This window comes from Musca autumnalis, unplaced genomic scaffold (genome assembly GCF_047663935.1).
Source record: "Musca autumnalis isolate F117 unplaced genomic scaffold, ASM4766393v1 scaffold_2, whole genome shotgun sequence".
Taxonomy (NCBI): Eukaryota; Metazoa; Arthropoda; class Insecta; order Diptera; family Muscidae; genus Musca; species Musca autumnalis.
Genome location: NW_027411755.1, coordinates 142,457,916 through 142,485,797, shown reverse-complemented (window position 1 = coordinate 142,485,797; position 27,882 = coordinate 142,457,916). Strand labels below are relative to the sequence as shown.

Sequence of the window (27,882 nt, the reverse complement as noted above, 5' to 3'; positions counted from 1 at the left end):
CTCAAATTGCAAGCTTCTTCTTTGTCATATACTCTTACCTTATTTAAAATTTCGAGGCGATCGGACTATTATTGCGACCTACAGAGCAGCTACTAAATCGTATAAAAATTTTGTTTTTGGTCCATTTCACCCGTTAAATATTTCACGATCATCACCAATTAAAATAGCGATCTATTCTGATGTGAAACCGACCGCCATACCAAATTTCATGACGATCGGTCCATAATTGCGGCGTGGAGTTTGATTACAATTTATAATGGACAGACGGACACACATCTCAAAATCGCTTTATCTCGCCGAGATATGAAGATTGGTATACCACATTGGGGGTCTCCGAAGAATATTTCGCGGTGTTACATGAATTTTTACCAAAACAAACTTATAATACCCTTTCCACATAGTGGTGTAGGGTATAAAAAGAAGCTTTTATTATAACTCAACAATTTATTCACTTTATACAAACTACATAAATTCAAAAAACATTTTACTTTTATCCATTACTCCCAAAAGTTCTAATCGTGTAGAATGTGTGGACAAGAACAAAATTCAAATTGCATTGCCTTACATACTTTTTAATTCTTCTCTTATTATCCCATCACAAATCAATAAAGGGAGAAAGCAACATTTAGAGATACCTACATTCCCATTTTGCTAAATGGTAAATTCTTTGTCACGCAAAGTCCTAATATAAAATGGAGGCAAAACAATCGCAAATGACAGTCTTAAGTGTGTCGCTTTCACTTGCTGACATTAACTGTCAGTTGTAGTAATTGAAAAACAAAATAAAACTGACTGACAAATACAAGAAGCAAACTCTTCAAGCTGCCAGCAGACATGGAAAGACAAGACAAGCAAATTCAACTAGAAAATAACCATGGTGAAATATACATATAGTAGAACAAACTTGGAAAAATAAAGTAGCAACAACAATGCCAGCAAAACAAAAAAATAAAAACGACAACATACGGCTTAGTAAACTTGGTTAACAGTAGAAACCATATGTGAGCACTCATACAAACAAATTGGTATCTAACAGGCAGAGAGAGAGAGAGAGACTTGCACATGAATCCACTCATATGTACGTAGTCATATGGAGGTCCTGTTGTGTGTAAGGGTGTGTGTGTGTTCCAAGTGAAACCCATTTTCCTTTTACTGCTGGTGTGTGAACCAGAATGATGATGATGGCTGTTTGATTGTATTTGCTGCATATGAAAGTGTATGTTTATCTCGTTGGATGGTTGGTTGCTTGCCCAGCAAACCAATCGTACCGAAATCGTAGCGAAATCGGAACAAAATTCGGACGCTACGTCCGATTTCGGATCCGAAATCGTAACGATATCTTAACGAAAGTTGTATGAAGTGGTTGACATAATTTCGGAACGAAATGTCGTAGCGAAATCGGATAGATTTCGGTCAGAATTCGGAACGAAATCGGAAGAAAATCCTTGGGAAATTCGGAATGCGAATTTTTTCCTCCGAATTTTCGTACAGATTTCTGAACGATTTCGGAATAATGTCGTATGAAAATCGGAAGTACCTTCCGAATCTTCGTAAAAATTTCTAAACGATTTTGGAATAATGTATGAATATCGAATGAAAAAAAATTTTCTGACGTCTCTTCTTTATTTATCAAATTTTCTTTGTTATGTTTTTTTATTGGAAGATTGTAATTTCAAACGCATCTAATGATTTTCACTGTTGTTATCATTTTGTAGTTATAGTAGAACAATGTAAACATTGTATACGAATATGTTAAGTGTATCAGCACTAGGTTGAATTTTTATATGTTGCATTTATATTAAAAATATTTAAAAATTGTATATGGGAATTTTAAGACCAAGCATTTTGTTTTTCGACAACAAACTAAAATGTTGTTTGTTAGATATATACAAAAGGTGGTTGTTGTGCGAAGGGAAATATGTTTCCGACATATCGATCCGAATTCGTAACGAAATCGGAAGAAAAAGAGTAGTATTTTCGAAGGGAAATTTACTTCCGACATTCTCTCCGAAATCGGAACGAAATCTGTACGAATTCCCCTACGAAAAATCGTTTAGAAATCGGGACGAAATCTGAACGATTTTGATTCCGAAATTGTTCCGATGAGTCGGACATCAGATATTTGGTTTGCTGGGTGGTTAGACCTATGTATGGCGATAGTGGTAGTATGCTAGACTGTGGTTGACAGTCTTTTGTAAACATGTCGAAACCATTATGACAATTAGATTTGTGTGTTATTTGTTCAGTTTTTTTTCTTTTTTGCTACACTGCACTGCCTTTAGAAGTTGTTTTATGCTGGCTATGTGATTCAATAAAAAAATCTCCAAGCTAAATGCTGCACTTGATGTACCCCATCATTCTTCGGGACATGACAGTCAGCAGAACTTATAATTGTTGAATATAGAGATGTGATGGAGGATAGAACGATAGCATCTTGTATTGAAGCAAGGCTATGATTTATTTAAAATCTTAACTTTTTCTTTAAAATAAAAAAAAAAAAACATTTCTGTCAGGGGGTACTTTTTGGACTTAGTTTCCTTTCAATATGACGAAAAAAACAAAACTTTTCACTTAAGCTAATCGCCTCAAAAGTTTGGCAATAAATTTAATACTGCAAAGACCCCTACCCTTAAAGCTAAATAGTATATCAATAAAGAAAGGAAGAAAAACTTGAAATCGAATAAAACAAAATACGGTTAGCAGGGGCCAAGTATCAATAAAGCTTAACTAAAAAAATCATCAAGGATCAGATTTAAATAAATTTCATAATAAAAGAACCCCAAAAAAAAAAATATTGAACTTTTTTGTTTGATAAAAAATAAAACAATAGGCAAAACTTCTAGAACCTCTAAATATGCTGTTCATAAAGCAGAATCATATTAGGCAAAGCTCTTTAGGCCCAATGACACACCAAGAAGTCACAAAGGAGACCCAAAACAATAGGAAACCTTTGTGCCTGCCTAATAATAAAGGTTCAATAGAAATCTGATTTGTAATTCCTTAAGAAATGAAACAGCATTCAATAATGACACAGCAAAATATGCCTATACAGCAAGGACATGAAAAAACATATTGAGTCAAAAAGTAGAAATAAAAACAAGGAAACAAAAGGACGACACATTAGCAAAGCCTCATTTCACCCTCTTACAGATATCAAAAATGAAAGGCTCTTAAATGCCTGTTTCTGCATATTTTTCGGGCAAGTCATTAAAATATTAGTGGATGGGGGATGGGACAAACAATGGTATCCTGTTGCCCACCAACACTTCTCCGTTTTCCTTTCTATAGTTCTTCCACTCTTGTGTTTTCTATGAAAAGAAAAAAAAACAGGAATAACAACAAAAATCTTTAAGTAAACAAGAAAAAGGACTCTTTATGCCAAATGAAAATCTTCTTTGTCTGTTAGCTGGTAATTCTGGTTCACAATAAAAGTTATAAAATCACATGGCAAACGTGTTAGATCTTTTTATGGTTTCACCAATCATTGTTGTTTATTCATGCTCATGGATTTTCTTGGAACTACTTCAATATTTCTCATTCATTAAAATGAATAGAGAAAAGGTTGGCTAACATCTGCCAGGACACTCTCACACACAAGCATACATTGTGTGACTACATAAATTGTCTGAAATCTATACACATACCTAAGATATAGGTTATCTATGCCAACATGACCATCATCATCTGTTTGGATCATAAAAATGCTAAAAAGGAATATTCTTTATTATGAATAACAATAGAGATGAAAGGCAAGAAATATCAGTGTATGCGTGCGTGTGTATGTGATAACAAGAATGATTGTAACCATAACTTTGAAATGAAAAGAAATATTGCTAAGCTCTGCACATCACAAAGATGAAATGACCCATTCAGTGAAAGTGTTACACAAGAAAAACGATTTTTCCATTTATTACCCATGCGTGTGTCTTCTCTATGTAGGTGACAAAATGAAATAGAACTTGGTAAAGGACTATCAAAACTATAGAGGGGTATTGTCTACATGACAATGACGAGGGCGGTATAACGCTATTTGAAATCGCAGGCAAAACAAGTAAAAAACATTAAGTTTGGCCGGGCCGAACTTTTTATACCCTACACCATAAAATATCGTGAACTAAAATTGACTAGTTTCCCGATAGGTGCAAATATTAGTCGACCGCGGATACCCCACTTGCATAAATTAGGTCAAAAAATTTATCTAGAAATTTATTTATATGGGGGACATACCAAAAAATGGTCCTATGTGGACAACTTATTTGGAGAATTTGTAAACCTCAAGTGTCAAATTACAGCTAGTTTGGTTAAAATTGTAGGTAAAATCCTCAAAACTCCGAAAATCGGTGTCACCGTTATATGGGAGCTATTGCAAAACGTGGACCAATATTGACGATTTTATGGTGAAGAAGTTTCGTGACCGCTGAAAACCTCAAATGTCGAATTACAACTGGTTCGGTTAAAAATTGTAGCTAAAATCTCCAAACTTCGAAAATCGGGTGTACCGTTATGTGGGAGCTATATTAAAAAGTGGACCCATGTTTACGATTTTTGATGGAGCAGTTTCTTGACCACTGAGAACCTTATGTGTCAAAATACAACTATTTTGGTTAAAAATTTTAGCTAAAATCCTCAAAATGTCGAAAATCGAGGGTACCGTTATATGGGGGCTATTCCAAAACATGAACCCATAGTGTCGATTTTTGGTGGAGAAGTTTCGATACCGCTGATAACCTTAAATTTCCAATTACAGGAAGTTCGGTCAAAAAATTTAGCTAAAATCCACAAAATACCTTACATCGGGAAGTACCGTCACATGAGGGCTAATCCAAAACATTGACCCATATTGACGATTTTTGGTGCAGAAGTTTCTTGACCACTGGAAACCTCAAGTGTCGAATTACATCTAGTTTGGTTAACAATTGTGACTAAAATCCTCAAAATACTGAAAACCGGCGGTACCGTTATATGGGAGCTATATCAAAAAATGGACCTATGTTGACGCTTTTTGGCGGAGAAGTTTCGTGACCGCTGAGAACCTCAAATGTCCAATTATAGCAAGTTCGGTCAAAAAATTTAGCTAAAATCCACAAAATACCTTACATCGGGAAGTACCGTTACATGGGGGCTAATCCAAAACATTGACCCATATTGACGATTTTTGGTGGAGAAGTTTCTTGATCACTGAAACCTCAATTGTCGAATTACATCTAGTTTGGTTAACAAGTGTGGCTAAAATCCTCAAAATACCGAAAATCAGGGGTACCGTTATATGAGAGCAATACCAAAACATGGACCTATGTTGACGATTTTTGTTGGAGAACTTTCTTGACCGGTGATAATCTCAAATGTCCAATTATAGCAAGTTCGGTCAAAAATTTAGCAAAAATACCTTAAATCGGGAGGGGCTAATTCAAAATATTGACCCCTATTGACGGTTTTTGGTGGAGAAGTTTTTTGACCACTGGAAACCTCAATTGTCGAATTACATCTAGTTTGGCTAACAATTGTGGCTAAAATCCTAAAATACCGAAAATCGGGAGTACCGTTATATGAGAGCAATACCAAACCATGGACCTATGTTGACGATTTTTAGTGGAGAACTTTCTTGACCACTGTACCACCGGAAATATTTTATACCCGTATTTAAGACTAAATATTACTTTCAGCAATTTCGCTTGGTCAGTGTGGCTAGAACCTTTAAATCATGTAAAATCGGGAGCCTCTCTTAAAAATTCTACAAAATCCAAGAATTGGCCTTTAATGAACCTGAAAAAAGGCGGACATAATCCATATTCCAATTGGAACAAATTTTTGGAGTCATAACTTTCGACAGTTGCATTAAGGTGGTCACCGTCGCTTTTTTAGAACTTTTGGGAGTGACAGCATGGTCTAGCCCACGATAAAAATTATATTGTTGGTACCTGATTCACAAGGAACATTTTCGACGAAAATTGTAAAACGATCCACGGTCAGCCTTTAAACTGCACCTAAGCGAGTACTTTGAACCTTTGTGAGGGAGGTAGAAGTAGTCCGATATAGTCCGCTAGTCATGTTAGTTAGCTTTTGGGCCAGGAAGTATGTACTTGTCAACTAAGAAGATTATATCGCTTTAAGCGCAACCACAAAGAATACTTTAGGTATAAATCTTTAAACAGTTCTCGAACAGCCCTTAAGATTCACTTAAGAGAAAATCATGTGAGTGAGGTACCCAAAGGTGTTGTCCGATATATACCTCCTTGGAACTTGATGTGCGTTAAGAAATATTTGTAAAGTTTCGACAGAATCGGAAATTAAATTCGTAGGCAAGCTACCATGCTCCTTAGTCATTGTTGTTGTTGTTGGCAGGGTTCTTAGAGATTTTGGGTCATTATAACAGAAAGTAGGAATTACAATTGCATTGTTGTAATATGTGAGACAACCTATGTTCGATATATACCTCTTCCGAACTTGTAAAGTCTCGACAAAATCGGAAACTTAATTCATAGGCAAGCTACCATGTTCCATAGTCATTGTTGTTGTTGTTGGCAGGGTTTTTAGAGATTTTGGGTCATTATCACAGAAAGTATGAACTACAATTGCATTGTTTTAATATGTGAGATAACCTGTGGCAAAAAAATAAAACAATCCAAGATTTCGACCGATGTAGTCCATATTCGAACTTCATCTTTATCTGCAAGAGAATTTTTTTGAAGTTTTGTAATGTAAATACTGGAAGGAGTGACCGATATGGCCCACCTAAAGGCCTCGACACATAAGAAGCATGGCATTCTTGCTGAAGTCATATCTGATAAAAGACTAAAGACGAAGTTCGACCTAATAAAAAATTTAAGAATCACATTTGAATTAGATCGAACATGGTCTTTAGTCAATTACCAGATATAAATTAAGCAAGAATGCCATGCTTTTTATGTGTCGGCAAAAATATGTCCAGGTCCAAAGTTTGGACCAATCTGTTGAACCTTTTGAGAGTTATCGAAATATATATAAATATGTTTCTCCTCTCTTCTTTTTACGGCCTAGTTCGATACACGTAGCTCGATACACGTAGGGTGCCAAATTCTTCCCTATTGAAGCAGCACGATACCCCTTATGAGTAGATATTTTTCAGATCCAATCCTTTGTCATTTTGCTTATGAATTTGCACCAACAAGGCCATCCGACTCAATGTTTGCTCCTCACAACGATCGTACATCCAATATTCACGACGCACAATGGCTTAAGAATCGATTTTCCTGTGACCTTTAAGAACCTTTCAATATATTACCGTAGAGTTTACACGAAGTGAGATATTTATTTTTTCCCTCCGGTACCAACTTTTAGAGAAATTCCAAATTTAGTGGACCAAAACTATTAGGGAACAGCATGGAACAAGGTTTCGTTTTCGCAGAATGATGTCTGAGAGTGTCCTTTTTTAGACCATATATACCAGTACCAGTCCCTTTCCTCCGTTTAACACTTTTTTTTAAATTTATTGAAGTAACATGAGTATCATAAGAATGAACGATGATGAACCCGCTAAAAAGGCGTATGAATACATGCAACATGGCATGAAAAGGCGCGGTATTCCAAAAAAGCGAAGCGAGAAACAGAACAAATGTTCTGTAATAGGTGAGCTATGTAAGTACATGAGGAAAATGTGCGTTTTTTTCCATAAATTGTTATTCGTATATAACACCGTCAGACAATTTTCAAAAAATGTTGTTACACATGAACCGGACTGTATACGTCTAAGACTAAAGGAGTAAAATGGCACTTCAGATTTTTCGTTTTCTCATCATGTTGACCTTTTAAAGGACATTAAAACTCCAAAGGACAATATTTTAAATACGACGCTGTTGTTGGTGCCAAATAAAAGATTAGAATATTGGCTTTATATAATAATATTCATTTATTGCATTCAAGGATAACAAGGACATCGAAAATGTCCTTGAAAAATTAAATAAAAATACTTTGAAAACATCACTTCCCGAAATTTCAACATCCTAGCTTTGTAAGTTACTTTTTAATAAATATTTACATGAAATTCTTCGAAGAAAACAAAAAATTTTTTCTCTGTCAATGTGCGACATGAACAAAATCAAAAAAAAAAAAAATCACAAACAAACAATATTCTGATACCGCAGCATAATAGAAGACCACTTCCACTTTTGCGGTTATGGGCCCCAAAAGTTTGAGGCGTTGTTGTCAAAATGGATCATTTTGCCAGGCTATCTCCTAAACCGCTAAGAATTTTAATTTGCTCTCGCAGACAAAGCTGTAGCTCTTGTCTTAAAGAACTATTTCTTAACACATAAAATCCACCAAAACTCATCTTCAAAGTTAAGATCGTAAAGATCAAATTTTCTTTAAAATTGTTTCCAGGGTTTTGGTTTACAGATAAGGGCCGTTTATAGACAGTTCGTATATTCCAGAAAGTTGTTGACTGATATCCTTGCTACGCTATTGTTGTTGATTGTTTTCTTGAATTCTGAGCGATTTAGTATCTATGGATCAGAACCAGAGAAAATGTATAAAAATCGAATTTGTTTTGTTATTTTGACCTGTAAGAACCGTTTCTACTCCATTTTTTTTCTATAGTTTCCGACGTATATAGTCCGGTTCATGTGTAATTTTGTCTGTCGGACGGTGTAATCCAAATTATAGATTTTTTTTTTACAGAAATTGTATTTTGTTAACATATGCGTTTTTATGAAAATCCAGGGAGTATTATCTTTAATTTATGAACCAATTTCAAATTTTTTGAAAAACAAATTTTTAAAATTTTTTTACATTTTTTTTAAATTTGTTATGGTTTTATACGGTGCTCTTGAAGCAACTTTAAATGGAATGTGCTTAGACCTGGGAAGTTTTTGCGGATTGTAAAACAACAATGTTCATAGATTAAAATGTTCATAAATTAAAAAACAAAAAAAAATCGGCCAAGCGCTTTTTAAATAAATTGCGATTCAAGTCCGCATTTTTAAGGGATTTTTAGGTTTTCACGATTTTGCTTGGAAACCGCAAGTCCTATCGAAATGGGATTAAAAAGAATGTTGTAGCTACAAGATTAACCTTTATGACATTTTTGTGGGTTTTACCTTTTTTGAGATATAGAAGTTCAAATTGGGACAATGTATTGACTGTATCGCCTCCTTATAAAACAATGTCATGACTGCAATTTCCCAACATAAACTTATATATCTCAGAAATGGTACAACCTAGGAAAAAATATACGAAAGCCAATCTTGTAAAGAATTTTCATGGCTACAACATTTTTTTAATCCCATTCCGAGAGGACATGTGGTTTTCTAGCAAAATCCTGAAGACCTGAGAAAAAACCAAATGATTGATCTTAACTTCTATATCTCAAAAACGGTAAAACCTACGAAAATATTAAGCGTGTACAGAATTTTCACTCCTACAACATGTTCTTCAGTCTCATTTGGATAAGACTTGCGGTTTCCAAGCAAAATCGTGACAAAATCGTGAAAACCTAAAAAACCTCTAAAAATGTCAACTTGAATCGCGATTTATTTAAAGAGCTCTCCGGCGATTTTTTTTTTTTTTTTTTGTTTTTTGATTTTTCTCATCTATGAACATTGTAGTTTCAGAATCCGCAAATACTTCCCAGGTGCAAGCAACTTCCATTTAAAGTTGCTTCAAGAGCACCGTGTTTACGGTTTGTTTATTGGTGTTTGACGTTTTTTAATAGATTGGAACATATAAAAACTCCAAAATACTCATATTTTGATGCAAAATATCAAAACAAATCTCAAAATTATGAAAATATCTCTATTTGTTTAAAAGCTACAGAGTTTTGACCAGGTGAAACGATTTTGAACCACTGAGCGACGCATGCCCTCCATCTATCACAACATGATCAATTTGTTTTTCTGTTTCATGATCTGGTAACTTCCACATGGTATGTCGAAATCTGGTGCTGCTAATTACCATGTTCCTTGCTGCTGCCTCAATCAATCAACCATATCCCGTTACGGGAAAGAGCTGCATGCCAATGTTAAAGGCGTTCAGTAGTCTCAGAACAAATTTAAAATCGAAAATTTTGACAGAACCAATGTTACTAAAAATATAAAAACGAATATCTTTGCTAATATGGAGAAGACGTGTTTGGGATGAAACCTCTTAGTGGGATGGGTAACAATGCTGTTGTGAAATAATCGATCTCAATAACAGTCCATGCTGAAAATTAATACTAAATCTCCATTGTAACACCAATTGGTAGGTAATATTCTTAAATGGAGAATCAAGATAAAATATAGACACATTTTGATATGTACGTATTCTAAGTTATTTTTTCTAAAAGACCTTTAATGTATTTATATATATCCTTAGGAGTAGTATACTTGCCTATACCTTATTTGGCTTCGTGACTTTTACTCAATGAATATAAAATTGTGTCTTCTTTGTATTCCCCTTCAAACACAACATTATTTAATTTAACGTCTTACGGAGCATAAAAAGACTCTGATATCCGAAACCTTTTCACATTCAATTTGAGTTGATTTTTATTGAATAGCAATTCTAAAGTAAGCCGTCTTTACTTTGTTACACCTTAATAAGCGGTTGAGTATTGTGACTGTATAAAGGCCTCTATCCACATTCACACACACACCCAAACGTACATGCATTCGTACTTTCTTAATGGTAACCATTACACATAATCTGATTACTGACAATTATTAATGTCATTGAGACTGAACAGAAAGCAAATACTTTTATATCAGGGGAATCTGGTATATAGAGACAGGCAACACACAACACACAGGGATACATTTATTTTATGGATATCCAATTTATTTGATTTGAATGAATGCTGACACACACATGACGAAAATTATGACTATTATTATTTGATGCAGAACATCAAATATTGATAAAAGTAATAAAATACAGACGCGTAACGAATTGAAATGGCCATCAAAGCGGAAGAAGGGGAGTTTTCTTGCAAACATGAACTGAATAAAGAAGGTGGAATATACAAATCATAAGTCAAGCAAAATGAAGAATTGTCAAAAAACGAAAACAGAGACGGGATACCAAACCTGTTAGCATAAACATCAACATCGCCGAATATATGGCGTGTTCAGCCTGAAGATATAGGTATAAAGCAAGAAAGAGAACGTAAAGAGAAATCATAATAAAACCCTTGGAATTATAAACCTTATCTAAAAATGATGACAATACTAAATCTGCAACCGTAGGAAACACAAACACGAACTAAGCCGCCATATGTATGTATTATTACTGTTGCTGACTTTCCTAAAGGGACTTCTTTTTAATACCACCCAGTATCCTAGCATGGAGAGCCTCAACAAGACATATAGCGAGAAAGGGAGAGAGGTGGAAAGAAAAAAATAAGAGGTTATTGACTTAGTATCCAAGACTGTGGGCTGCTGCACGCATTTTCTTGTAATGATGCCATTTGACAATAAGTCAATAAGCGCATTTGTTTTGAGGCATCAACAACAATACCTAGAACGTAAAACGTAGCGCAGAGCCAAGAATATTATTATGTGTTGGGACAAAATAAAAGAAATATATAATTTTTTATTGAAGGCGGCGCATTGTGTTGCCGGCACGACCATAAAACCACACAATGTTAAAACAGCCCATATGAATGGATTTCTTGGATTTGTTACTAATAGTAACCCTATGACAGTTGTTGTTATATTTTTTTTGCTATTTTATTTTTGGACCTTTTGTTTTATGACAACAAAACAAAAAGAGATTTCTTCTTAGATTATATTCCACGAAATTGTTTTTTTGCTTTTATTTATTCTTACCACGTGCCACATGAAGTCTTTGCTGCTGATCTGTATGTTATAGTGACTTTTAAAAGCTTTGAATGGAAAGGGAAGTGGGCTGTCACAGTGACCTTTGATGGTAGTAGGTCAAATGAGAAAAAAACAAGCAAAAAAGTATAAGTCGGCTTTGCCGACAGAGATATACCCTCAGCCCGTGCGAGTTCAAACCTTCATCTATGGATGATATACAAACTACCGGCTACGCAACCAAAATCCTTTTCCCCACTAATTATGTATAATGTGGGTTTCAGATATTGTGGCCCCTTTGGGCGCATGAACTAAAGCTCGCAATTGATGCGGGGAAGGTACCTGCAGAAATGTCGATCCATTCCATCCACTCCATTTCGGAAGTGAATCTTATTTTAGGAGTCATTTCAGTTGGTCACCGTATAACTTAGAGGTTTTGGAACAATATGTCAGGAAGCATGGACTTGCACACGAAAAACATAATATCGCTGTAAGCACGATTATAAGGAGTATCATCGGTATGATTTTCCAAAGGATCTTCGAACAAAACTGAACTGCACTTAAATAAATATTTTGAACTTTTGTTGGGGAGGTACCTTAAGGAGAAGACCTATGTGGACCATTTTCGAAGTTAAACTACAATTGGACAAACTATTACGAAGGTCAAATTGTGTCGGAATCAGCTGATCCGTTCGAAAAATATCGTGCGCGCCAGCCACTCCACATTGCACCATAGGGTTTTTGTCACCTTTCGGGCCATTTTATCAGGAAGTATGGACTAGCCCCTGAAAAAACTTTTACCGTTGTGATTGGGGCAGAGAACTCAATTTGCTACAAGAAAAATCAAGCCGATTTGTGAGCAGCCCTTAAAGTAAACTTTTACGAAATTTTATGAGGGAGGTACCCGAAGGAGTGGACAAATATAGTTCATATTCGAACTTGATCTATATCTCATAGGTATATTCGGATGTGTAAAGTATGGGCCAAAGCGGTCGCTTCTTTCAGGAGTCATCGTGTGGGGATGGTACCTGAAGGAGTGGCTTATCTTCGAACTTAAACTAAGTTTGCACAAAATATTACGAAGGCCAAATTTTGGACCAAATTGGTTGATCCGTTCGAGAGTTATCTTGCGCTCCAAACACTACACGCGGTGTCATAGGGTTTTTTGCAACTTTCAGGTTATTTTCGCAGGAAGTATGGACTTGTCCCTGATGAAACTTGTACCGTCGTAAGGGGGTGGGGGGTGAATACAACTTGTTACAACCAAATTCGAGAGCAGGTCCTAAACTGAACTTTTCCGAAATTTTGTACCTGAAGGAGTGGACAGATTGAAACCATACTGGAACCTCATCTAAGTCTGGTAGAAATTTCACGATGTGCACAGTATGGACCAAATCGGTTACTCTCTTCAAGAGTTATCGTGCACAAAAATTTTCCGAACATTTTCAAACTTTTGTGGGGACGTACCGGAACAAGTGGACCGATATAACCCATCTTCGACAAATTGTTACGAAAGCCAAAATTTAGACCGAATCGGTTAATCCGTTCGAGAGTTATCGTGCGCTCCAGCCAGACAGGCAGATAGACAGACAGACGGATGGACAAAGCTAAATCAACTCCAAATTGTCTGAAACCGATTTCGTCCAAATATACTTGGGGTCTAAAACCATTATTTCGATGAGGCACGTTTTGACCGTATGAAAGTGTATATACCCTCTTTAGCATAAATGCTGAGGGTATAATAATTCGCATACACCAGAAGGTTTTCTTATAAAAATCACAATGTCTTCTTATAGAAGACCACAAGGCCTTCGTATAGCAGATCACAAAGTTTTCGTATAGAAGACCACGCAGTCTTCTTATAGAAGACCGCAGGGGTTACCTATAAAAGGCCACAAGTCCTTCTTATCACAATACATTCTTCTAGAAAACCACGCGGCTTTCTTATAGAATACCACATTGTCTTCTTATTGGAGACCACAAAGTCTTCTTATAAAAGATCACAAGTTCCTTCTACAGAAGACCTCTGATAGGAGACTACAGGCTCTTCTACTACCATACGGTCTAAGACCATACGGTTTCTTAAAAAAATACCACAAGGTCTTCTTATAGAAGATCACAAGGTCTTCCTATTGAAGACCACAAGGTCTTCTATAAAAAGGTCCTGTGGTAATCGATATAAGAACCTTGTGTCCATTTACTAGAGGACCTTGTTGTAATAAATAAAACATACCTTGTAGCCTTCTATAAGACGAATTTGTGATATTCTATAAGAAAGCGGAAAACTTCCACAATAGTTTAAAAAAAAAATCTAAAATTTGTAAACTTTGCTTTTTAAAAATTGCTTTTTAGGTTTGTTCAACATTTGTCAAATGCTACGATTAATGTCATAACAAGTGAGCAAAGGCTATAGTCGGGACGGGGCCGACCATGTGATACCCTACACCACTACCCCTGTGCATAAGCTTTTCACTGGTAAACATTTCTTTTAGGGAATATAAACCGACTACCACCAAAAATAATATGCCTCTTTGTCTCTGGGACCCCCATAAGCAACCAAAATTTCGTGACCATCCGATTAAAATTGCGACCTGTAGCGTGATTACAAACAAATCGGAAATTGGGATGCATTACCGACTATTGCGATATCCACTTTACATCGTTGTAAAGAAGCAGAGATATTGGCTTTGAAATAAAACGTAGACCTTTTCTCCAAATAAGTTTTTGCCCATTCCGACCATTGAATATTATCCGACCATCAATAAAATCAGTAGGCTTCTTCCTCTGTGGGACCCCCATTAACCCCTAAACTTTCGTGACGATCCGATCAAAATTGCGACCTGTGGCGTGATTACAAAAAAATCGGAAATGGGATGCATTATCGACTATTGCCATATCTCTGCTATTTGACCACCTATGACAACTTAATTTACATCGTTGTAAAGGTGATATTTTTTACTTTCCTTGCCAGATTTTGCTTTTGATATACCTCTTAAAAAACAGAGATATTGGATTTGAAATAAAACGTTGACCTTTCTCCAAATAAGTGTTTGCCCATTCCGACCCCTGAATATTATCCGACCATCATCAAAATCAATAGACTACTTTCTTGTTGGGACCCCCATTAACCCCCAAAATTTCGTGACCATCCGATCAAAATTGCGACCTGTATCGTGTTTACAAAAAAATCGGAAAATGGGATGCATTATCGGCTATTGCCATATCTTTGCTATTTGACCACCTACGACAACCTGCTTTACACCGTTGTAAAGGTGATATTTTCTTCTTTCCTTTCCAGGTTTTGCTTTTGACATACCTCTTAAAGAAACAGCGATATTGGCTTTGAAATAAAATGTTGACTTTTCTCCAAATAAGTGTTTGCCCATTCCGACCCCTAAATATTATCCGACCAACACCAAATTCAATATGCTTCTTCATCTGTGAGACCCTCATTAACCCTGAAATTTTCGTGACGATCCGATCAATATTGCGACCTGTAGCGTGATTTCCAAAAAAATAGAAAAATTGGATGTATTACCGACTATTGCGATATCTCCGTTATTTGGTTACCTACGCAGACCTAGTTTGCATCATTGTAAAGACGGGATCTTCTACTTTCATAGTCAGGCTTTGCTTTTGGAAAATTTTCAACCAAAGCTGTGATATTTGCTAATATAATTAAAATCGCAAAAATAAAAATTGGGGTTTTATTTGCTACTATTGCGATATCTTCGTTTTTTGATCACCTACGAGCACCTACTTTACATCATTAGAAAGGTGATATTTTCTGCTTTCATTGTCAGGTTTTGCTTTTGGTATACCCCATATAGAAGCTGAGATATTGGCTTTGGAAAAAACGTTGTCTTTTTTTCCACCTAAGTTTTTTGTCCTTTCCGACCCCTAAATATTATCCGACCATCACCAAAATCAATAGGCTTCTTCCCCTCCGGGACCCCCATCAACATACAAAATTTCGTGACGATCCGATCAAAATTGCGGCCTGTAGCGTGATTACAAGGTTTAGATGGACAGACGGACAGACGGACGGACGGACGGACTGACGGACGGACACACATAGCCAGATCGACTCAGCTCGTCGAGACATTCATTTTGATATATATAAGTATGGGTCTACGACCATTATTTCGATGCGTTACAAACTTTTTGGCCAAAACCAACTTATAATACCCTCCCCACATAGTGGTGTAGGGTATAATTACCTTCCTAATTTCCTACAATAGTACATCTGTATATACATACATCCCCCAAAAAATTAGTTCTGTCACATGAATGGAGGCTGTTTTAATTTGTCAAACCAACTGTCTCATTTTGTCATGCTTCTCTCATTAAACAAACAACAAAGCAGCACTATGCAGCAACAAAAAGACATCAAAGATAAATTTATTTGTACCTCACATGAAATGTCTGTCCTCTAGCCTCTTTGTACAGAAGCAAAACATCCTCTACACCCTAAAGACGAATGGCAACCTTAAAAACTGAAAAGCAAAATATAATTTTAAATTGCAATAACATTCACTTTTCATTTTTGATGTTTGTACATACTGCATACACTCGTACGTATGTATGAGTTTAGTTATGTTTGTTTAGCTTATAACAAGCCATTTTAATTACAAAACCCTTTGGAAATAACTGAGAACATGAAATATTGCATAGAGAGAGTACATACTACGTATCTGTTGCTTATAGGCTCTTAATTTTCATTTCTTTTTGTGGAGAATGTGTATAAGAATGAATTGGTGTGTGCTTTTTTATTGTGTTCTTTTAAACTGTCTTTCTTTAGCTTCATCATCATCATCATCGTCGTCAACAACAATTACAGCATCATTTTCTAATTTAGCTTTGAAGTGTTTCTAAAGTGGGGCGGGAGGAGAGGTAATATGTTGCAGAAATAGCCGTTTTTTGTGTTCAACTGTTGTTAATAGTTAGTTGTTTCTGTATGTGTGTGTTTTGTTTATTGTTGTTATCATTCTCTAAGGCTGTGCATTGTCATTTACGTTTTATGGCAAACACCGTTGCATGCTGGAATTTACATCCTTGAAGGAGAACGAAATGGAAACTGCAACTAATAATACACAGACGTGGCAGTAGGATTCACTGGGGGAGATACATACGAATATGTTTTAAAAAAATTTGCCGATGGATAAGTTGTTTGAAGACGTGTCAGTGCTATAAACGATGATCTCATATGTTAAATAGTTGAAGAACTATCAGAGCTACAACCGGGAAGTGCTTAGAACGGAGTTGTTAAAAAATCCACGTTTTCTTCATCGATGGTTGTTGAGATTTTTTTGTAAATTTGAGTTTTCTTGGCCGATGGTTGTAGAGATTTTTTTAAATCCACCGTTTCTTGAAGGATGGTCGTTGAGAAAAATTATTTTAAAAAATCAACAATTTCCTTGCAGATGATCCTAAAAAAGCTATTTAAAAATCCACGTTCTCTAGGCCAAATATCCTTCAAAAAATACTTAAAAATCCAGGTTTTTGGCCGATTGTCCTTCAAAAAAATTCTTTAAAAAATCCATGTTTTTGGCCGATTGTCCTTCAGAATTTTTTTTAAAAAATCCATGTTTTTGGCCGATTGTCCTTCAGCAATTTTTTTTTTTAAAATCCATGTTTTTGGCCGATTGTCCTTTAACAATTTTTTAAAAAAAAAAAACATGTTTTTGGCCGATTGTCCTTCAGAAAAATTCTTTAAAAAATCCACGCTTTCTAGGCCGATGGTCCATCCAAAAATTATTTAAAAAATCCACGTTTTCTTGGCCAATGGTCCATCAAAAAATTATTTCAAAAATCCACGTTTTCTTGGCCAATGGTCTATCAACAAATTTTTTAAAAAATCCACGTTTTATAGACAGATGGTCCTTTAAAAAATTATTTAAAACTCCACGTTTTCTTGGCCGATGGTTCTTCAGAAAAATTATTGAGAAAGTCCATGTTTTCTTGATCTTAATCTTAAGACTTGCTTGTTGAATGAAAATCGGAGGTGTAATTCTAACTTCTTTCAAAAATATATTTTAATTAAGTTTTGAGTTTTAATGGTTGGAATTTTGAACTTTCTCTGGGAATGGCTATCAGTGAAATAGTTGCTGTTTAATTTCCCATAACATTTTTCCTCCCATAAACTACTGTTCTCCAAATGTAGTATACGCCACGGTGCTTTCAACTATACTGCAAGGAGTAGCTGCGACATCAATGACAACAGCTCTCAACAACAAGAGCAACAGCATTGTTAACAACATGCCAACGATAACAAGAAATGCACCAACTAAAAAGTAATGACTAAAGATGGTACGGAGGAACAAATTTCTGTAGTGGAAAATCATTAAACGTAATATACCAGTATAAATAATACATATATCCACAATAATGAACAATATATTATGTATACGTCCCCCAGGCACCATTAAACTAAATTTGATCTTACTCAGATTTTTGTTGCAAAGTCACAACATGAGTATCCTCCATTGATTAAAACAAATACCTCGTACCAATAAATTTTCGACTTAACGTATAATACGTCGTAAATGTATCTTACAAAGGCAACAATTTGTAATAGACCATCACTGAGTGTATATTGCATGCTGCAATTTCATTTTCGTATTCTTCTTCTTTGTCGTATAAAGTGGAAGAAATATTTACTGTAAGTTGACAGTTAAAGAAAACGGATGTTGTGTCGTTGTGTGAGTGTTGAGAGAAAAAACTTTCTGCCTTTGGCTATTTGTTCAAGTCGAATGTTTACGAATTAACAATTGTAAAACGAGTTTTTTTATCTTATGGAACTAACCATCATTTGCTTTACCTATTTTACTGTAATTGTGTTTACTGTTGTAAATGACAGACGTTTTGAAGAGTGTAACTATTTTGTTTGTTGGCGGTATTAGGTAGTGGGTTGCCAGTTCGGAATTTTTATATAGGCAAAAGAGGGAGTACGAATATAGTGGCATAAGACTGAACGATATATTCGCATGGTGACCATGCTACCCGAGAGAGGGTAGAGAGCGCAGGGAGAGAGTATTTTAAAATAAATGGAAAAGTTAGATAATTTTGGCCAAAATTACCCTATGAGTTCTTCGATAGGAGGGCACCCTGACCCATTGGCATTCTAGAGAACAGTCAAGAGAGGGCTATAAACGGACGGAGCCGACCATGTGACACCCTTTGGCATTTGTGTACCCCGAAATTTCTTTTACATGATTGCGACATGTTTTTGCCGTCAGATCATAACATAGCAGAGATACTGCAAAGGTAAGACGTTTTTCATTATTTTATAATGAACAGACAGACAATTTTGTCTAAAAAGACATACATTTTCCCTCAAGAAATTAAAATTTGCATTAAAAATATCAAAATGCCTTCGGTGATTTTTACCAAATGGACAGTGAAAAAACGACCCATATTTCGAATCATCGCATTACTGTTGACCAAGTTTAGCACAAAAATATCAAGACCACGTAAATCATTGTAATTTGCATTAATTAAAAAACTGGGAATTTCTCTATCATGACTTAAAAATTTTTTCTTTCATGATTACGACATTTTGTACCATGGAAGGTAAGTACAGTTCTTTACAAACAAACCAACACACTAAAGGAATTCACTTATATGTTAGACAGTAGTTCCATTACATTACCTCTACATTGATGTAATTTGCATCAAAGGGAGGTCAAAAGTTTGTTTTCCGTAATTTACCGGAATATGTCTCACAGAATTTAAAAGATATGGACCAAAAATTTAAATTGGAAATTTCTTCCCAAATGTTATGTCACCAGATAAATATTATCCGATCATCACGATACTCATGTATGCAGATCGAATTAAAGCATTTTTCCCGATTTCTCCATTACGCAGAAATTTGTCGATCACCAAGTGCTACGTTATAGAGAAGTTCGACTGTATATATATTTTTGATCAGGATAAAATTCTTAAAATATCCGTTATATTGAATTTCTAACTACAATTTCGTAGTAAATGCAGTATATATAGAACGAAAAATTTTAGATAGGGCATAGTCAGATTGCCACTAACCAAGTGTGAAACATGTAGTGTAATGGTTTGTGATGACAACTCTCTGACATTCTTTTTCATTTACAAAAAAACTTTTGATGAATTAGCTCGTCTCAAAAGAGAATAATAACAAAATTAAAGCACATGATCTCATCGCCTTAACAGGTAAACATAAAATTCTGTCCGTCTGTTGTAGTGACTCTACAATTAATGTTGTTGTTGTAGCAGCATGCAAATTAAGTTGAGGCATAGGTTTGATGCTGGGTTGGCAGCCGTTGCCGTGTGATTGGTCCACAATTTTTGAACTAGAACGCCATATATTTTGCAACTGAGTATATTTTTGCCATAGGCAGGTCATGTTCGAAGACGGCCAACGTTTTGGCATAGCCCTCATATAAAGGTAACTCCCAATTTACGGTTTTACGATTTTAGCAAAAATTTTTAACCCAACTAGCTGTAATTTGACATTTGAAGTTCTCATTAAAAATCGTCAACATGGGTCTATGTTTTTGGTATAGCCCTCATATGACGGTACCTCCCGACTTTCGGTATTTTTAGGATTTTAGCTAAAATTTTTCACCGAACTGCCTGTAATTTGACATTTGAGGTTCTCAGTGGTCACGAAACTTCCTAACTAAAAATCGTCAACATGGGTCTATGTTTTTAGTGTGGCCCTCATATAACGGTACCTCCCGACTTTCGGTATTTGGAGGATTTTAGCTAACGTAGTAATTTGTCGGTCACCAATTGCTACGTTATAGAGAAGTTCGACTGTAAATATATTCTTGATCAGGATAAAATTCTGTTCGTCTGTTGTAATCATTCTAGCGTCCACAATTATTGAGTTAGAACGCTATATTTTTGCACCTGAATGCCATAGGCAGGTCAAGTTCGAAGACGGCCAACATTTTGGCACAATTTTTGGTATTTTGAAGATTTTAGCTAAAATTTTTAACAGAACTGACTGTTTTGTTGTGTTTTGTAAATAAAAATTCCTTTTTATTTCATTTATCCCGACGTTTCGTCAATTACATGTTGACATCTTCAGTGGATGCGTAATAAATTGGATAATATTTACATAGAGTTTTTGTCAATGCACAAAATAGAATTATTAAAAAATACAATTGTTTAATTAATATAAAAAAACGACTTAAAAAACTAGTATCACAGGCTCCTATATTGCAATGTAGCTGACACTTATGTTGTTCGTATCCTGTTATTTGACGTTTGAGTTTCTCAGTGGTCACGAAACTACCTCACTTAAAATGGCCAACATATGTATGTCCATGTTTTAGTATAGCCCTTATATAACGGTATCTCCCCATTTTTCAGTTTTTTAAAGATTTTAGCTACAATTTATAATCGAACTAGCTGTAATTTGATATTTTGAGGTTATCTATGTAAAATTTTTAACGGAACTGGCTGTAATTTGACGTTTGAGGTTCTCAGTTTAGCTTAAATTTTTCACCAAACTAGCTGTAATTTGACATTTAAAACCGTCAACATGGGTCCCTGTTATGGTATAGCCCTCATATAACAGTACTTCCCAATTTTCGATATTTTGAGGATTTTAGCTAAAATTTTTAACCTAACTAGCTGTAATTAGACATTTGAGGTTCTAAGTGGTCGTGAAACTTCCTCACTGAAAACAGTCAACAAAGGTTCATGTTTTGTTATAGCCCCCATATAACGTTACCTCACATTTTCGGTATTTTGAGGGTCTTACCTACATTGTTTGACGGAACTACCCACAATTTGACATTTGGGTTCCCTAAATTTACAAAACTTTTCCACCAAAAATTTTTGCGGTAAGTCCACACTTCGGTTGATTTAGGCATTTACGGTATCCGAGGTCGAAAAATGTTTGCTAGGTGCATTAGTATTTCATTTTAGTTAAAAATATTTTATGGTGGTTAAATATTTAGTTAAAAACATTTTATGCGACTTTAAAATTGTTTATATAATTATATTTTCTCTCGGGACTCAAAAGAATATGAATATCTATTGAAGTTTTTTCCGATTGATCCTCAGTTATTTTTATACTGTTGAATTAAACATCAAAAGACGGCAACTCCGAATGTATTCGCCTCACATCTGTTAATTTCACTCTCCCATTTATTCACTAAGTACCTTCTCGATTGTAGCTACACTGCATATTCTCAACGGTATCTTTTGAATTTATTCCGTTTTTCCTCTTCTCCTTATTTTGCCAGGCTTTCAAAGAATGTGCGTGTGTATACTATACACGGTGTAGTTTGTGTAATTGCTACACAACGACAGAGAGAGAACGAAAAAGCCTTAAGGTAAATATTAGCAAAATAACAATTTTGAAAAAAAATAGCTAGAGGTTCTGTTTTCTTCTCCCTTGTTTTCTCCCTTGTTTGAGATACATATTTTCCTCAGATAAAATGTGAGGAGGAGAAATATTGCAGCAAACAACAACAGCGTCAGCTTTGGTAAATCAAGACCATGTTAAAATGTTTGCTAAGGCGTTAAAACTTCTGAGGACAATACCTTAAGCATAATGGCCTAATTCATCTCAAAGTTTATGAAAAGCCATCAGCTACATATTTGATGTTTGTTTGTATGCAAAATATGATGTGCAACGGAATGTAGCCAAGGTTGTGTGAGGCTAATTCATAGGGGGGATGGGTAATAAAGGTTTTAAAGGCTATTTTATAGTCTAGGTTATTGATTAAATTAGGCTTATCCGAGCATTGGCAAATTGATAGATAAAATTGTAAATTTTTGAGAAAATATTTCAGAGCCCTATTTTAAGTGGATTGATTCCAAGTTAAGGCAACATTATTTTCTTCAAAGTCCCATCCGTGTTATGATGACTACATTATACTTCCCGGCAAGCAATGCGACAATAAGTTCGACACCCCTTAGGACGATGCGATAAAAAATGGACAGATCTTCATCAGTTCCCTTGTTTCTTGTTTTTCAACAAGAAACCATTTATACCCAAAGCCTGACTATTTTGAAAAACAAAATAGAAGTCGTCATCCCAAATAAAAAAGCCAAACCTCCTAATTGTGAGACCGGGCACCGTCGAAATGTTGTTTATTGCTGTAGTATGCAATACCAACAAATTAGTTATGTGTTTTTCGTTGAGAATCGACGAACGCATAGCAGTGGGAAAGACTTGGTTTTGTTTGCAAGTGAAGTTGCTCGAGTATAGGTAGTACCAAAGAAATCGATCGATCAGAGAGTTTCTTTGGACACTCATCTATTTGTGCGAGCAATTGACACTAGGGTATAAAAAGTTTCTTGTTGAAAAACAAGAAACAAGAGAACTGATGAAGATCTTTGGCGAGGTCTGAAACTATAGTCTTCCCTGCCTTACCCCTTCGTAAACATTGCCAATTTTTTCACACTAATAAACTAAAATTGTTTTAATAAAATATTAAAACAACGCCTATGGGATTAAGCCTGACTATTTTGAAAAACAAAATAGAAGTCGTCATCCCAAATAAAAAAACGCCAACCCTCCTTATTTTGTTTTAATCCAGCGTATATGTGATGCCGGTTTCCGAAACTCCGTTGAGACTCTGCGATAAAAGAGTGGTTCCATATCATTGATTTTTAGGAGAGAATGGGACCATAGTTATTGATATGAGAGGAGTGTTCTTTTGTAATTTTTATTAAACTTTGAAGACTTCGTGAATATATTTTTAAGATGTATGTATTCCCACATAAAACTACATAATCTTCAATACCTTTAATATTATAAAATTTAAGTAAAAATCCTAGACATCGGAACTTAACCACTTCAACAAATATTTTCTCTTCCAAACGTGTTGATTTTTATGTTTCTTCACACTTCGCCCCGACTTTAAATCCAATGCCATCAAAAAAACGTTCCCGTCTCGTCGACACTGTTTATACGATGAAGTTTATACGCACTTCTTTTGTTAAGTGTGACACTTAAAAAGGAAAAAAGCAAGCTGCAAACTTTAAAGAATAATACAACAATGGAGAAAGACACATTTTTTAACATTTTATTTCTTAAGTAGGTAGAAAAGGAATAAAATACTGCAGAGGGGGGATGTGTTGAAATAGAGAAAAGAAAAGGAAATATGTATGTTAAGTTGTCACACTAACAAAACATGGCGACCCCCTCACAAACTGCGACATAGTTTTCACCAATGAAAATCCCCTTTCGGAGCTGTTTCAAGCATATCTTTGTTCTACAGAACAAGCTTATGTATATTCAACAAAAAACTAATCCCACTCCCCCTCTAGCTAAAGAGAGAACAAGAAAAACAAAACTAGAATTCAAAGCAAAACTGTGACAACATGAAATATGCAAGTGCATAAAATAAAGTGTAACATTGTATACAACGGTTTGCTGATTTTTTCTTCTAACGAAAATGCCTTTCTTCCAACGAAAATGTCTTGTTGTGATGCAGTTTTTGAATAGTTTTTGGCTTAAACTAAAACTGATTCAGTTTACAGAGTAGGCAAAAAACATCTAAAAAAATAAAATAACAAATAAACAAAGACAAGCACTTTCAAAGACAAATTATATTTGCACGCTGTCGTTCCTTGTTTTGTTTTTCTTTATTTAACTAACTGTGGCACACTAATTTAGAGGCTACACATTTTTAGAGAAAGAAAATCGAAAGAAAGATGAATGAATTTTTAATGTTTTATGCACAGCCAGTAGGGTAAAGAGCGAAGGACACGGAATGCAGCAGTAACACAAAAACAAAAAAAAAGGAAAATTTTCTTTTCTTTTGCTATAGCGAAGTGCATAAAGCCATGACAAATAACATTCCCAAGATGCTGGGCTGGTAAATTTTATTCCAACATTTCTAGGCTATTCTAAGATAAGAAGAACAACAAATATAACGAAAGGCCTTAAATAACGTACATTACTGGTATAATGAAAAATTACATTATTTTCTTTATAAATGTATTTCTTTCTTCTAAAGAATTGTGCAGGACATAATGTATAAACATGTTTAAAATCTCCGAGATTTAACAACGGTATTTTGCATCGGGGGTTACTTAAAGATAACTGTAAGTATTTTAGAAATCTATTCAAGTAGATACGAAAGTTTCTTAAAGCAGTCTTAAAGTCATATCGGGTAGCGTATACGTATTGACGTCAATCATGCGACAGCTTGGCTCAAATCGTTCTTGATTTGATTAGCAGTGACAAGAACACCAACTGAAAAATTACCACTCAAAAAAAAGGTTTTTTCCCAAAGCGGTTTATACGAGGGCATATACACCTTGATACGGTAAGCATGTGCCACATCGAAATAACAGTTTTAGACCCCTCATACATATGTTTGAGAAAATTCGTTTCAGGTGTTTTGGAGTCCATTCAGGCCTGTCAGTCTGTATATGCGACGAATAAACAGATATGGTCCAAAATTCGTAATATTTTGACAATACATAGATTAAGTTCGAAGATGGTCGACATCGGCCGAGTCCATCCGGTACCTCTCCTAAAAAAATTCAATAATTTTCGCTCAACATTAACTCTAGAAGGAATCAACCGGTTTGATCCAAAATTTCTTTTTAGTTTCGGTTCAAACTTTCGGATTCCAATTACCAACAAATTTGGTAGACTTAACCCTTTGTGGCCCGACGTTGCCTGTGGGCTATTTTGCATACTTTGCAGAAGAATAAAAAAATTGAAAGAACTTTTAAAAAAATAGCAAAGTTTAATTATAAGTAGTCGAGAAAAAAATTTTGGATATGAAATATTTTAATGATTTTATAAAGTGCCGTTAAATGTCGAATGAATTCAATATTTTCAGCCAGCTTTTTCTGAAAAATCTTACTGAGATGTTGATCTAATAAAAATAAAAAACAAAATTAAAATTTACAGCTCCAATTAGTAATGGTATTTTTTTTTTTTTTTTTAATTTGAAAGTTGCCTGTGGGCAACACTGGGCCATTGTGGTAATAAAGTGGTTACTTTAGTGGAAGAGGAAATTTCTGGTTAGGGACAAGCTGGTGATTGGGACAAGCGGACTTGCGAAAAATATTGTATTTATGTTATTATTTGAATATTGGCCTTGAATTTAGACGAGATTGACACTTTTTTTGGTACAACATGCTAGGGATTTTGAATGTTATCAAGCGTATATCTGCTCAAATATAGTAGATGGTGATTGTATCTATTGGTTGTTGGGCAATATTATCAGTAAAAGAGTCTGCAAACAAAATAAAGCATATTTTGCAACGCTTCTACTCTATAAAATGTCAATACAAGCACAATACGACTTTCAGTTATTCCGGTTGAATAAAGTGGCTAAAATTTCAAGATTTCAAAATAACGAGAATCGGGAGTACCATTCTATGGTAGCTGTACAAAACGTTAACATGTACCGAGAAAATTCCGGAAGAAAGTTTTGTAACTATATAACTATTTCGGTTTCATAATGTGGCTAAAGCTTTCAAAATACCGAAAATCGGTGGTACCGTTCTATGGAGGCTACGTGAAGACGTGGACCTATACTAATAACTTTTTCATGGAATATTTTATACCCTCATTGAAGACTAAATATCAAATTTCAAAAAATAAGAAAAAGTAGTAATCATTCGAATCCCACTACCAAATATGACATAAAAGTTTTGTAATTAATCGTAGTTTAACACAAAAAATGTCACGAAAATCGAAGAGTACAGTCATTGATAAAAATTGATTTTAAATAGTAAATCGAAAAGTGCTTCCAAGCCAATTGAACAAACATTTTTTCTATTTCTTATCTAATAAAAAAATAAAAAATACAAAAATGAATTTTCTATTTGGACCAGTATTATGAGTATGTCTTTACATGTAGTTTTTACAAAATTCGACTTTTTCAAGGCGCGATATCACTAGACTTTAGCCAAAAAAAAAATCCCAAAATATACTTATAGGAACTCCGAATTACATTTCGATATGTTACAAATGGTAAGACAAATTTAATTATACCCACCATATTGTGGTGGAGGGTATAACAACTACAGAAAAATTATCAGTGACTAAAACCAGGTGGTATTTCCACCTATCCCACAAACGGGCAAATTACTTCACCGAACATAAGAACTTAAAATTTTCCCAATGTGTTCTAAACCCCGTTTTTTTTTCATAAAAAAACCTAAGCATCATACAATTTAAATCAGGAAACGACAGAAGTCTGTAAAAGAATAACAAATACATATGTATGTTAATTGATTGCTTCAAAGCTAAAAAAACTTGGCCAAATATGGAATATTGGTATAGCGTAACGCCATACCATAGCTTAACGCCATATAAAGTATGGTTTAGATTTTAAACCCTTCTTGATAAGCAGGTTATTTGTTTGTAATACTCTGAATATAAGCAGAGATATCTATAATTAAAATAATCATTTGAAAATATTTAAATTAGTTCCAATAACTCAGATATTAGTACCATAAACTCCGACAGTGTCGGACCGACACATATGGCGGTGGTATATGTGATATTTTTTTCTTCTTCCACTAGAAGGTTTTTTCCCTCAATAAATTTTTATCAATTCCGACATTATACGACCATCACTAAAATCTATAGGTATCTTCCCCATAAAACCCAAAAATGTCTTGACAATCCTATCAAAATTTCGACCTGTACGGTGATTATAAGTTTTACGTCAGGATCGGCTCAGATCGTCGAGAAATTTATTAAATGTATTAAATATATTCCCACATATTTTATTTTATATTATTTTATTTTATATTATTTTATTTTATTTTGTTTTATTTTATTTAATTTTATTTTATTTTATTTATTTCTATTTCTATTTTATTCTATGAATTTCATCTTCAGGGAAATGTTCTACAATAAATATAAAATAAATAAATAAAGGACGACTTATTAAAAATATCACAGAAATTCCTAATACTAGCAGGTAAATAATTAAAGAAAAAAGATCGCTTACGTGTAAATACTAAAAAAATAATAAACTTAAAAAACTACTGTAGTGTTACTACTCCGTCATGGTTTATTATTGCACTGATTAGTATTTATTTTTTTGCACGATCTCTTCCCCCGAGTGAGCTGCCTGTAGCAGTATACTGTAGCAGTATACACAAATGGAGAAACACAATGTGATTTAGCAAA

At 34.7% G+C, this 27,882-nt stretch overlaps 1 protein-coding gene across 2 annotated transcripts in view; it reads right to left on the bottom strand.

Annotated features, from left to right (window-relative positions):
* robo3 (roundabout 3) overlaps nt 1-27,882 on the bottom strand; it is a 324,207-nt gene that overhangs the window by 230,312 nt on the left and 66,013 nt on the right. The window lies entirely within an intron of this gene.